Here is a 13965-nt window from a genome sequence, read left to right on the forward strand (position 1 = left end):
GTAATTTTTCACAAAAAATCAATAAATGTTAGAATTATTTAATGAAAATTTAATGAATGTTTAGAAACCCTCTAATCACATCAAAAATAATTGAAAAACACTTTAAAAACTTGTTTTTATTCAAAATCCTAAAATCCACCATTAACGATCCAATTTTCAGCATTTATTCAAAACATTTGATTCAATAGGTAAAAACTCTATTTAAAATACTAGATAACATCAAAAACTAATAAGAAAATGAATTTTTACCTTCGATGAGAGAAAATCAGACGTTTGGTTAAAATTTTGAAAAACCTACAAGTTGGATGATAAGGGAATTTAATGGTGTTCTTGTTGTCTTTCTTTGAATTCAAAGGGGTTGTTATGTTTGAAGGATAATAGAAAAAAAGAGATTGAAATAATATAGACCAAAAATGGAAGGATGAAATTGTGGGGTTTTCTTTTCTAATGGACGGTACAAAGAAAAAGGATGACGGGTTTCTTTTTTTCTTCAATCGTGTCAAAAGTAGGGTGATAGGGGAAAATATAGGTTGATTTTTAAAAGTTGGCATATTTTCTCTAAACTATTCTTAATTTAAACCCTTTTACAGAGTAGTTCTTTTTTCAAAATTGAAGATATTTTCTACCTTATTTTCAAAAATTGATTTGATTTTCAAAAAGTTATAGTCGAAAACAATTTCAGGTTACCATGATTCAAAATTTTCGAACCCATTTCGAGCCAAAATCCCCAATTACCCTTAAAATTTTTAGACTAATAACTTATAAGATAACGTACAGGAGTCGAGTCTAGAGACTCACCAAAGACTTGCCTTTACCTTGGCTTGAAACCTTTGGTTCAATTGTCCTTCCCAATCCAGTAGCAGCAACTGCTTAAAAGATCATGGCATTTCCATTAAAATTCTGATTTACAGATGGTTTACTAATGTTTCAACTACATGCGACTCCCAAGTAGGGTCTTCCACTCATACACTACTGTTCTTACATCTTTACTCCTCAATAATCGTAACATACAAAGCTATAAGACTAACCATAAGGTTGATTCATCCACTAATTAAACGAAATCTTAGCTCTAGCTTAACGAAAACGAAGAGAACATTTTGTTAGACAGAAGAACCTGAAGGTTAAGCAAAAAGAAAAACCACCTGGAATGTTCCCCTCCCTATACTTTATGTACTCCTGATCCCCCTAATTTCCCTACCAAATCTAGGGGTAGGTAAAAAAAATCTAGCGAAAATCTACGTTGTTGTTCAACCAGTCATAGGGAGGGTCAAATCAATCCAATTGACTCCCAACTAATCCCGTTATGAGAACCAACTGGATTAGTGCTCGTGTAAACTGAACGTACTATACTTTGGTGGTGACTCGAGTATGGCCTTGTAACACCCGAAACCCGACCTAGTAGTTATGGCCGAATCTGGCGTGTCACATTAAAATGTCTTTCAAAAATCAGACTCCATGGTAAAAATTTATTTCTAAGTTTAAAATAAACCCCATTATTGTTAATTAACAAATCAACTAGTCAAAACGTTTGTCTTGTTATCTGATATTGTCTTAATAGGTTGATCTAAAATCCCAAAAGCTTTTATATCAAACTAAATAAATAAAAACCTCAATTTAAAGTTTATAACTTTAAAGAGGCCTTATTACAACAAATACCCAATTTAAATTTATTATCAGTAAAATATAATTTAGAAGTAGGTGCGATTGTGTGGTCCCCTCCGAGTTTCTCGCAGCACTGGCCCCTAAGACTGGGGATTACCTGTAAAGTTAAACAGAGGGGTGAGTTTACAAAAACTCAGTGTGTAATCCCCTAACAAGCAAACAGTCAATTAAACAGTAGATAAATGCAGTTTGGGCCTGAGTCTGTTACAGTAACAGTCTAGTTCAGTGTGGGCCTAAGCCCTTTCCTGTAACAGTAAACGATTGGGCTTGAGCCCATCACAATGCCAGTAATCAGTAGGGCCTTTGCCCAATTTTAGTAATATTATCAGTGGGGCCTTGGCCCATAACAGTAATAGATATCAGTTAAGCAGTGAACTGTATGTAATATCATTAATCGATGCAGTAATAGTACAAAATCCTTAATCAGTGCAGATATGCAGTTAGAAATAGTACCCAATCCAACCTTTACACACCATTCTATCCCGCCAAACACACCATGTGGGGATAAAATCGACCTACCTAGCCAGACACACCAAGATTAGAACTGATTGCGGCGCTAAACAGTATTGCAACAAAGCTGCCAGTAAAATAAATGGCATATAGTAATCAGTAGGTCCACAGTCGTCTTGGGCGACCCGTGCAACCTTATCAGTACGGTACACTTCCTCCAAATATAACAACCCATCCCCATGCAATATATCGTGACATAATATCATACGTGTATGCAAAATGTCATGCTCAATCATAGTCATACATATTATAGAGCAAATCAGTCATACATAACAGAAAGCTATAACAGTCATTTCATCTCTTAGGGGTATAACAGTCATTTTACCCTATGGAGGTATTTTGGTCATTCTACCGTCTGGGGGTATTTCGATCATTCTACCCTATGGGGGTATTTTGGTCATTTTACCTTATGGGGCTATTTCAGTCATTTTACCTTATGGGGGTATTTCGGTTATTTTATCTTATGGGGGTATTTCAGTTATTTTACCCTATGAGGGTATTTCGGTCATTTTACCCTATGAGGGTATTTCGATTATTCTACCTTATGGGGGTATTTTGGTCATTTTACCCTATAGAGGTTTTTGATTATTTTATCCCATGGGGGTATTTCGATCATTTTACCCTATGAGGGTACTTTGGTCATTTTACCCTATGAGGGTATTTTAGTCATTTTACCTATTTTGGGGTCTCGATGCAAATATTGACCTCTTGAAAGGTCTGCAATTGCCTCGAGCGACTCAGGTAACCTAAATGGTCATAACAGTGTAAATGGGCCCAAAGCCCATTTCTCGGCCTAAGTGGGCCCACACGTTTGTGCGGCTCGTTTAGTCCAAATTTTGCCACGGGTATGAGATCTACTTATCCTCGTCCAGTATTTGCCATAAATTATGGATTTCATCCGTGTAGGGCCCACAAGCCCAATGAACCCACGCGGCCTATTTCGGCCCAATGTGGCCCATTACGGCCTAAGCCCATGGAAATGCTCATGAAGGCCTCTACAGTTTATCGCCCATGATTCTTAGGTTTGGCTTTCTACACGAGCAATCGCACACTCGTGTGGTCTCAACGTTGTATTTCAACTTTTCGACTTTTACCGTTCTACAGTTACAGTGGGGTGGTTACACACCTATTGCGATTTGTAGATTCCCTTTCCGAACACACTTATTCTGAAAATCAATGATCATCGCACCCTTGGTTCCCAGGCAATGTGTCAATCAACCTCGACCACCACTAGTTAGGAATGGAAGCAATGCAGGTACAGGTTGGAGAAAGCGACGAAAACCTTGAAAACCTCGCCGATCTCCCATCGAGAACAAGGAACAAATGAGATTATATATATCTCTCCACGACAACAACCTCCCCAAATTCCAATTTTCTCTCCTCAAATCTCTCCAAATATCCCTCCTCAAATAAATACTCCCTTTTTGATGTGCCACCACTCGAACCTTAGACCCCATGTACACTCCACACGCCCCTTATCACTAGACCAACAACTCATTTGTATCATATTTTAACCACAATAGTTGAAGAACCTAGTATCTAGATCCAAGGATTTGATTCACTTAAAATAAAAATTTTGCATAAGCCAAGGCTTGAACCCCTGACTTCTCAGACACTTCCAAACACTCCTAAATCACTTAACCACTGAAGCAGACATTCATTTGTGTCACTTCCTTGCACAACTAAATATTTATGTGCAATAACCTAATTGTTCCCTTATTCAAAACCTATTTCTTCTAGGCCCAAAATTCAGGGTGTTACAGGCCTGGTCTTTAAGACAATTAAGTTTTCTACAACTTTCTCATACACTTGACAGGCTCTTAGATCTTAGCCAAAGCTCTGGAGTGTACTATTTCTTGGCATACTCTTTATTGTGCATACCCTTTCTTCATTTGAAGAAACTCTGCAATTAAATCTTCAGGTTTCACCAACGGCCGGATGCTTTAACGCTAGTTTGCGCCAACACTCTAACTCATTAACAAGTCAGCAGGGTGGCAGATAATACTACCATAGTGCACCAAAGTAGTTTACATGCATACCTTACTCACCTTTTTGGATCCACCACTTTTGGGGTGTGACACGATTCTTGGTCTTTGGCATTGGCAAGCTGTAAAGCATATATTAAGTTATCTTAAAAGAACCAAAGATTATATGCTTGTGTATTTTGGGGAGAAGCATACTCCTATTGGATACATAGACTAAGACTTCCAAACCTATAAAGATTAAAGAAAATTGACATGAGGAAGTGTATTCATCCTAGGCGGTGGAACAATAGTATGGAGAAGTGTAAAACAAACTTGCATTGTTGACTCTACTATGAAGGTCAAGTATGCGACTACTTTTAAGGCAACAAAAGAATTGATATGGCTTCAAAATTTCTTAACTGATCTTGAAGTCATTCCTGGCATGAAAGAAACTATAATGTTGTGTTGTGATAATAGAGATGTAATAGCTAATATCAAGGAAATGAGAAATCACAAAAGGACCAAACACATTTACCAGAAGTATCACTTGATACATGAGGCAGTAGCCGAAGAAATAATAAACGTGGTGAAAGTAGCTTCTAAAGATAACCTTACGGATCTGTTTACTAAGATTATTGTAACTAGGAGTTTTAACAAACACGTTAAGGATATAGGTAAGCAAAACATGTCACATTTACTTCACTAGGGCAAGTGGGAGATTTTTGGGAAATGTGTCCATATTGTAATAAATACGTAACTGTTTTCTATGTATTTGAATGATGAATAATTAAATAAAGTTAAATTCAAATTTCACTATCATATCTTTTTTATTTATGTCTTTCATGTTTTGAATAAATAGAGAAATTGTGACAAGCAAATGTTAACTCAATGATTGTTTAAGTTCAAACTGATGATAAGTGGCACAGTAAGAATGTTTACATTGCAAGAAAGATAACTTACTTCAGTAGATAATCTAAACATGTCCATAATCCAATAAAAGAATCAAAGTGGGCATTTGGTTCAAGTTCCTAGAAGGATTATTATGTTTCTACAATTTCAATTACGAAGATGGCTACTCTTGACTATCGAAGCAGTTGACTTTATGGGTAGAAACATATATGTAATTATTGGAAGAATAATACATTGGACTGAACCCAAGTTGAACTAATTTGAATCCATTTGTGAATTAATTCACTTGTGCAATTCATGGTGTGACTGACGTAAATCCTGAGTTAGTCACTGACCATGTATATGTAGCTCATGTGTTTTGATATAACTGGAAGCTTATGCTTTAAAGATGATCGAGTCGATAGCCGGTATGTTGAGTACATGACTTGTGTATTATATGACTTTACTAGCTACAATGGAATTCATACCTCGATTAAAGAGTTAACGATATCCTCTTATTGGTATTTTATGGATTGATAAATATAGGATGTGGACACAAGTTGCTTGTTCTTGAATGAGCAATTTATCACAGTCATTAGTTGAGAATGGTCATATTAATCATTAAAAAGACACAGTTGTGACAATGAGATAAAATGAGATTGTATTGAGTGAACGAATTTAACTCAAAGGAATCAATGATATCATATGAGGGTAATACACACATGACGAAGTCATTGGACAAAGTAGTAGGATGAATTGATTTCGTAAAGAGTATACAATAAGGAGTTTCCAATCATGGTACTTCTTGTGGACTGACCCCATAAGTAAATTGCGAATTATAGGAACGATGCTTCTGGACATAATTGCTATTACTCCATCCTAATTGTAAATGTTTGATTAGTTCCTCCACTAGCTCAATAAAAGCTCGATCGAACTGTATTTGAATCAGAAGAAAATTCTACGAATTTGGAATTAATTTAATTGAGTCGATTTATTCGATGTAGAATTAAATTAGGCAGTCGTGAGAATTGTTCAACTAGAGAATCTAATTAAAGAATTTTATTGAAAAACTAATTTAGAAAATATCAGTGATTTTTGGGAAAATTAATTTTGATCAAGTAAAATTAAATTAATCAAATTAACTAAAATAATTATGATATTTTTGAAAATTAATTTTCAAGTCAGACAATTGGTCCAATGGGTAATTCAACATTAAAATTGGATTCGAGATCAAAGGTTGGACCTAAGAACCAAAAACTAAGACTAAGACCCAAAAGTGGTTGAATCGGGCTCGATGTATGCAACTGGGTCAACGGTCCAACCAATGGCTGAACCGGATCGGTCAGGTCATCACTGGTTCGGACCGAACCGGCCAAGCCCATTCAAGAAAAACGACGACGGTTTGGGGTGCCAGGGGGAACTTACGCTGGTAATGGCACCTCCCGGAATGAAAATTGTGACATCAGTGATCTGGCAGTCGGCAGATGGTCGGCGGTGGCAGTTCTTTGGTGGTAGAGTAGTGAAAAAATTATACTTTTAGTGGGACTCTACCGGGTAACTTGATTTCAGATTAACTTTTCTAAAAATAATATTATTTTAATTTATTATTTATATTGATAATATTTTATTAATTTAATATTTATGTGAGATATTAAATTTAATTTAATATTTATCTTGATAAGATTATTTAATTTAACATTAATGTGATTAATTCTAATCCTAGTTGAACTTCTTCTAAACTCTCCCTATATAAAGAGAGAGTCTGGGCCATTATTTTCATACACTTGAATTCAAGAAAAGTTGTAAAGAGAAAAGTCTCTGAAGCAATTATTTTAGAAAAGTTCTAGAGATATTTTGGTATTTACTACTTGACCCCAGAAATTTAGAGAAATTGTAAAATTGCCCCACTAGTAATTTTGTGAAAAAAATTTATAATTCGATGCGAGCCCACACATGACAAACGTGAGCTTGAGGATAGTATAGATGACTACTCGGTCGAAGCGTTCATCCTAAACGAATCATAAAGGTACGGTTTTGATTAAGTGTTTATTACTTTGGATATCACAACCAAGTTCTTGTTTTGGAAAATAATTTAAACTCTGGTTTTTCCTTAAACTTATTTTTTGTTGAGTTTTTCAAGTCCGATCTTCCAAAAAATATAGGACTTATTCATGTATTCCAAACTTAAATTAACTCGTGGTTGCACCTCTCTTTCATTTACTCTTTTCTTTCTTTTTCTCGAGTTTCTAATAATTACTCTTAACCAAAGTGCATCCTTGATCTCTTCAAGAGTCTTAAGTTTCCTTATTTTTGTTATGAATGATTATTGGTTTTTTTTTAATTTTTCTTTAAGTGATCCCATACTATTTGCTTCATTAATTCTAGGGTCATTACATCTACTTTCATTTTCCAAGGGTTTGACCAAGACCTTATTAGTTGTGTCAGCCTTACAAGAATTTGGGTCGATGTTATTTAAAGAAGCCCATGAGTTTTCATGGTTGAATACTGGTGTATTAAGCTCTCCTTTTCTTCGTTGGTCGTTTCACTTATAATTATTTCTTAACAATTGTCTCCATGTAGATCCTGATCCACATTTTCTCCTTTATTAGTGCATAGTTGATCACACTTGATACTATACTCCATTGATTCATTGTTATGTTCAACATTTAAATCCGCAAGGCTAGTTCATTAAATGCGTCCCATATTTTCTTTTGTTTTCTTCGCCACTAACATAAAAAACATTCTTTGGCCTTCCCCAACTCTTTCTCAAACAAATAGAACCACTTGATTTAGCATTTGATGACTCTAAAGATATGGATTGGTTAGAATAAAATTTCAAACAAAACAATCAAATGATGTCCACACGTCTTGATATTTTAAAACTCTAATTATGAATTAAACACCACTGCAATTGAGGACGAAAACCTTCTTCATACGACTTAATTGATTAGTTATTTTACTACAATTGTAAAATTCCATGAGTGATTCTTTCACCAATGCCACCTATCTAGATGGATTAACAATGTTTTGAAAAATTTCCATATTCCAAGGTGAAGGAGTCTCATCAACATTACGTTGGTAGACTTGAATTTCATATAATCCAAATGTGTCCATGGATCCATTTCTTCAAACCAATTCAATATTCAATCACATATTCACTTAAGCAACCTTTCTTTCTTTCCATTCACTTGAATCTCAAGAAGAAATTGTTTTCTTCAAATTCTCATTATATTGATGCTTTTCAATTTCTCCTATTTAAATTCTCTCTCAAATTGCTACCATTAAAAAAAATTCTTGTAATGGCAATCAAACATTTTCTCTGGACTCTGCACAATTTTACAATGATCAATTTCTTTGATTATAACAATGAATTATCTTCAATACACCTAGCACTTTCCATGACTGTAGATTTCTGCATCATGTTTTCTCTATCATACAAAAATAGGAGTTAGTGCCATTTAGATTTTGGATCCATGTTCACATTGGATTCATGTCTAGCTTGAACTTGTTTGCAACAAATCTTGCTCTTTGATGCCAAAGAATTTGACAAAATCAAATTTGAGACCTTTAGTAATCAACTTGTTTTGTATGAAAATACTTACTTTTTTTTATCATACCTTTGGAAAACATCCTTGAGCCATATTTGATAAATCTTTGGTGACAAGTCATTTATAAAGGGCGATATTTTCTTTTTATTATAATTCAATATTATATAATAAATAAATTTCTTGTGTTAATGTTATAAGCATGTGATATTTTTTTAATGTTAATTGGGACATTAATTTAGAATAGTGGCTTATTCACGTGGGATTATAAACATTTTTTAAGATTATTATGCAAATAGGGTATTTAGGCATCAATTTGTAATATCTTATTTATCGTTTGTACTATATATCATATTTTCACGTGAGTTGACCCTCTTTTGATTTTTAAATTGGTACTTATATATATAAAAAATTAATACATATATATATATATGAAATTTAAGTAGAATTATAAAGAGGGTTAATAAGTCCTTTTAGATTTGTTAAAATATATTTTTTATTTAAAAAATTATATCAACTAATTTCTTGAAGCTTGTGTAAAGAAAAACTGAGAAATAAAGCTTGAAAAACAAAAATAAATTTATGTGAAGAGTATATTAATTTTAACTGAAAAGTAAAAAGTAGAAAAGGTGAAGATTATATATTAAATTTAAATAATTTAATATTTCAAAATTGAAAAACAAAAAAAAATACATGAAATGAAGGATTATATTAATTTTAATTTAAACTTGAAAAAATGTGAAACATTAAATAGAAATAAAACAGAAAAAATGTTATATTAGTTTTTACTAAATATTGAAAATAAAAAAAGTGAAGATTATATATTAATTTGAAACAATTTAATGTTTAAAAATTGAAAAACACAAAAAAAAGTGAGGTTAATGATTATATTAATTTTAATTTCTTGAAAAACAAAAAAAAAAGTTGTGAAACGTTAAATAGAAATAGAACAAAAAATGTGAAGTTAGTTTTAATTAAAACTTTAGCAAATAAAAATAAAAAGAAACGTGAAAAAAAAACTTGAAACATTAAAAAGAATTTGAAAAAATGTGAGTTTTATTATAGGTTCTAATCATATATGTTCTTTTGGACACAATGCCTAGAATTATTCATAGCCTTTCCTCAACCCATAGATAGGAGGATAATATGCTCCAACGCACTCGAACTCATTTTCTCCTGTATTTACTGTTAGAGTATGATGCCCAAAGATCAATCATGAGATGGTTGTAATAACATACTTGATTTATCATGTTTATTAATATAAGGCGTTACCATTATTATTTCAGTTTCTTTTCTGTGTGTATAAATAAATTATTTTATAATAATGTCCTGAAAATAATATGATTATTCATAAAAGGTCCTTAGTCAAGTATTATTGTTGGATAGGACAACAATAATACATTAAGACTAACATGTAGTTGATTGATGATAAAAAGTTGTCATTGATATGGAATGTCAAAATCGATGCATGAATATGTGTGTTAGAGAACAACATATTGGACTGACCCATTATGAGTATGTTTTTTGGATTATTATGTAATTGTCACAACATTACTCATAGTGATTAATATGTATATGATCCTCAGACTTGAGATCATCATAATCCCAACATCGTGAGTTGTATATTTTGATACAGTCAAACGTACACCGTAACTGGTTGTTCTATAAAGGTTGATGTCGGATATACCATGATCTATGTAGAGGGATATGGTTGATCGATATAGGATAAGTCCCTCCTACATAATGGGAGTAATATCTTAGGCCACTTGATTGAGTGAGACTAGAAATGCATGGCCATGCTCAAATAAGATGATATGAGATGTCATACTTATTTGTATATCATAGTCTACTTAATATATCAAGGAACATGGAATGAACTATGCAAGTGTGACTATTCCATGACTTGTGTCCAATCCAGAGATAAAGGACTTAAGGATTATTGCATGAAAGGTTAATCATAAAAAGGTTATGTCGAATCATGATTTCTTGTGACTTAGGTAGCAATGATGCGTTGCTAGGTGCCACTCATTGTTTGTAACATTGGAATCGTTCTAGTATTACTGCTAACGTTACAAGAACCTACAGGGTCACACCCTATAGTTGAAATGAACGGAATAAAATATAGTTGGTATTGTGTTTGGTTGTTGCTTGAATTAAATTAATTATAGAATTAATTTAATTGGGTAATCAAATATCGAACACATTATGTACAAGGTTGTTGTACGCATAATGAGGACATGAATTTGGTTAGCATATAAATTCAAATAAATATATAGTTTACCAAAATCATTATTATAATTAATGTAATTATAATTTTCAGTTTAAAACATTGTTATATTTATTTAATTTCTAGAAACCCTAAAAATAGATATAAAAATCTCATTTTTTCTTTGCTTGGGGTCTAGCACCCGTCAAAGCAAAGTCATTTCCAAAACAATTTTGGGGATTCCTTCCGTTCATTGTCAACTGGGTGGATTACGTAGAGGCCGGAGTCACGATAGATTGCGGCTTGGTTCGATAGTAGATCAGATTACTCGTTGCTGAGGCGTTGCTGTCTACTCAAAATAAAGATTCGGTAATTTCGACACCTTTATTTCATCCCGATTCGTTCCTCACACATGGATCCATGGTTAAGATCACCGAATGTTTTCTTTTTCCATTGCGCCATAGGGGTGCCGGCGCTCCAACATTTACAACAATGTCCATGCTAATAAGGTTAAAATCCAATCGACATATAATCTTAAAGTTAAAAGCAAAAAAAAATGGTCAAATAAAATATTATATTCATTTTAATTAAAAGTTTAATTTAAAAAATTATTTATTTAATATTTGAAAACTGGAAAAGAATTTTGAAATTGCCATTTAAATAGGGCTAAATTAAATGTAAATGCCATTTTTTTTAATTAGGCTTTCAGGCCAATTTTTTTATTCAAGGAAATAGGTCGCTTTTAAGAGAGAGAAACAAAAAATGCGTCCAACTAGGCGCGCTTTCTGTACAGGTGGTAGGAAAGCCCATCCAGCTGAACACGCTTTCCTGTTAAATGAAGCGAAAGCACGTCCAACTGTACGCGCTTTCCCTTTCTCTCTCCTAGGGCTAGGTTTTTTTAATTTGTAGTGTTAGGGTTTTAATATTTTAATGGTAGGGCTAGAGTTTTAATTTTTTAGGGTTTTTGACTAAAAACTCAAAAGTTCATAGGTAGATTTGAGGGGTCGAGGATGTGATAACGCGCAGGGTGGCAATGCTTGATACGATCAGGGGTCGAAGTCTAAGTGGAGGTCCCAGTCAGCTGTCGTGATACGGTCACGGGTTCGAGTATAACCGAGGGCTAGGTGACGGTTGTTATGCAATCAAGAGTTCAAGCTTTTTGGATACCGCAAATGATATCTTATATATACCATACATAAGATTAATGTCATAATTATATGAAAAAATTCTAGAGATTTCCGGTGTAATCAATGTAATTTTTTCTCTATTTCCAAGTAGTCGATATCTTTAACCTTTCATTCTTATCCGAAGGCTGACACTGAGGTGGACACAAGAGGGCCCTAAGGTGGAGAGCGGATGTTCCGACATAGTAGAGGTCAAACTCAGGTCGAAGCAGTAGTGGTTGTAGTTATTAATAGATTGTTTAATAACGACAATCGTCATCACCCCGCAATGAGTATCACCTTTATTGCACCCCAATAGTCACTTCCTGTCCTCTTGCATCCACGATGGTGCCGGCCTTCGAATAATAAGGAAGGTTGAAGGTATTGGCCACCTGGAAATTGAGAAAAACAATTATGCTGATTATAGCGAGAAGCCTTAGAGTTTTTCCATATGATTATACCCTCAAACTTCTTTATGCTCTCAAACACCCAAAAATGTTTTATAGAGGAAAGATAGATGATGGGGGAGAAGATGTTTGAGGGACGATGAAGTTTAGTGTCTGTGACCACTTTTATAAGCGCAAGGAAGGGTAGGATTGCAAAGTAAAAAATTTCCTGTGATCGAAAATGCGTCGCAAGACTAGAAGGATATATTCAAAACGTGCTGAAAGTGGCTAAAAAATACGAAGTGTCAAGTACTTTTAACTTTGGGCAAAAGAAAAATGTTAGAGAAAGCACGCCCAACTGGGGGAGCTTCCTTGTTGACATGTCAGGAAAGTGCGTTGGCTTTCTCTAACATTTTTCTTTCCTACTTAAAGTTAAAGTAACTTTGCAAAATACTTGGGGATCACGAGTGAGATGAAATTATATGATTTCTGAACGCGCTTTAGGGCAACATGTTCTATGTACAAGGGTACATTGAGGCTTCAACGTCGATAGTATTATTTTCTTCCAAATAATATTCATTACAATGCTTCCATTATTCAGGTGTTCCTTGTTAACTTAGACATAACTCAAGTTAGATAGTAATGAAGACAAATGTGATGTTAGGATAAAAAAACATCGGTTTATTTATGTTATATATATACATTAAACTATTTAGAAAAAATACATTAATTGTGTCATGGGGGAGAATCTGTGCCACAAGACGGTGGACGACAGTCGCATGGAGGATTTCTGCCCATAACTGGAGGTACGGGCCTATAGACTTCCTCGTTAGTGTCATCGTCGCCTCCACCCCCAGCTAGTACTGGTCATTGGGCTACGTTTTCGATTTCGCCAGTGTCGTCCTAGCCTCCCATTGTGTATCCTTCACTCCCGTGGCCAATGGTTGTGCCAATGAGCCACCCCAATAAAACAATGATACGGGCGGTGTTTGTGTTACTATCGATGTGTAACCATAAAGTGCCCCAAATCTCGGGTACATCAGCATTGTCCCAGGCATCGACACTAGACTCCTGTATGGGCATTTGTATCCGTGGCGTCATTGGTGGCGGTGCATACATAGGTATTTGGCTGGACATCTGGGTCGGTATAGGGGTGAAGAATGCGAGGGCATTGGTGCCTCGAAATATGTACCTACGGGAATAGAAAAAATGGTCACGTGCGGCGGTGATGCGTAATGCGGTGCTTGTGAAAAAAACATGGAGTTAGTGAAATGAAAACGAATAAGTGAAGTGAACTGAACTAGATATTGCATAGTCATAGGCGGTACTTCTTCTATCATAGCTGAAGACAAACCCGTCGTGCGACCATGTCCCCTCCAATGTTGCTACTGTAGCAGTCGTTGTTACCTCTTCTGCCGAATTTCCCTACTCATCGTCTCCGGCGATAGCATAAACGGTTTGCTGGTGACACTGGACAACATCATATAATTGATATCTATCATCGTGTCAGCTGAGAAGAATGTTTTGTGGATGAGTAAGGATTCCATCCTTCGATCCCAAGCCTAAACTTACTCCACGTGCTTCTCTGTCCAGTCCTCGTCATTATTCCCCCGCATGTCCACCCGAACTGCCACAACACCC

The sequence above is a fragment of the Gossypium hirsutum genome, chromosome D10, assembly GCF_007990345.1.
Source record: "Gossypium hirsutum isolate 1008001.06 chromosome D10, Gossypium_hirsutum_v2.1, whole genome shotgun sequence".
In the NCBI taxonomy this organism is placed as follows: domain Eukaryota; kingdom Viridiplantae; phylum Streptophyta; class Magnoliopsida; order Malvales; family Malvaceae; genus Gossypium; species Gossypium hirsutum.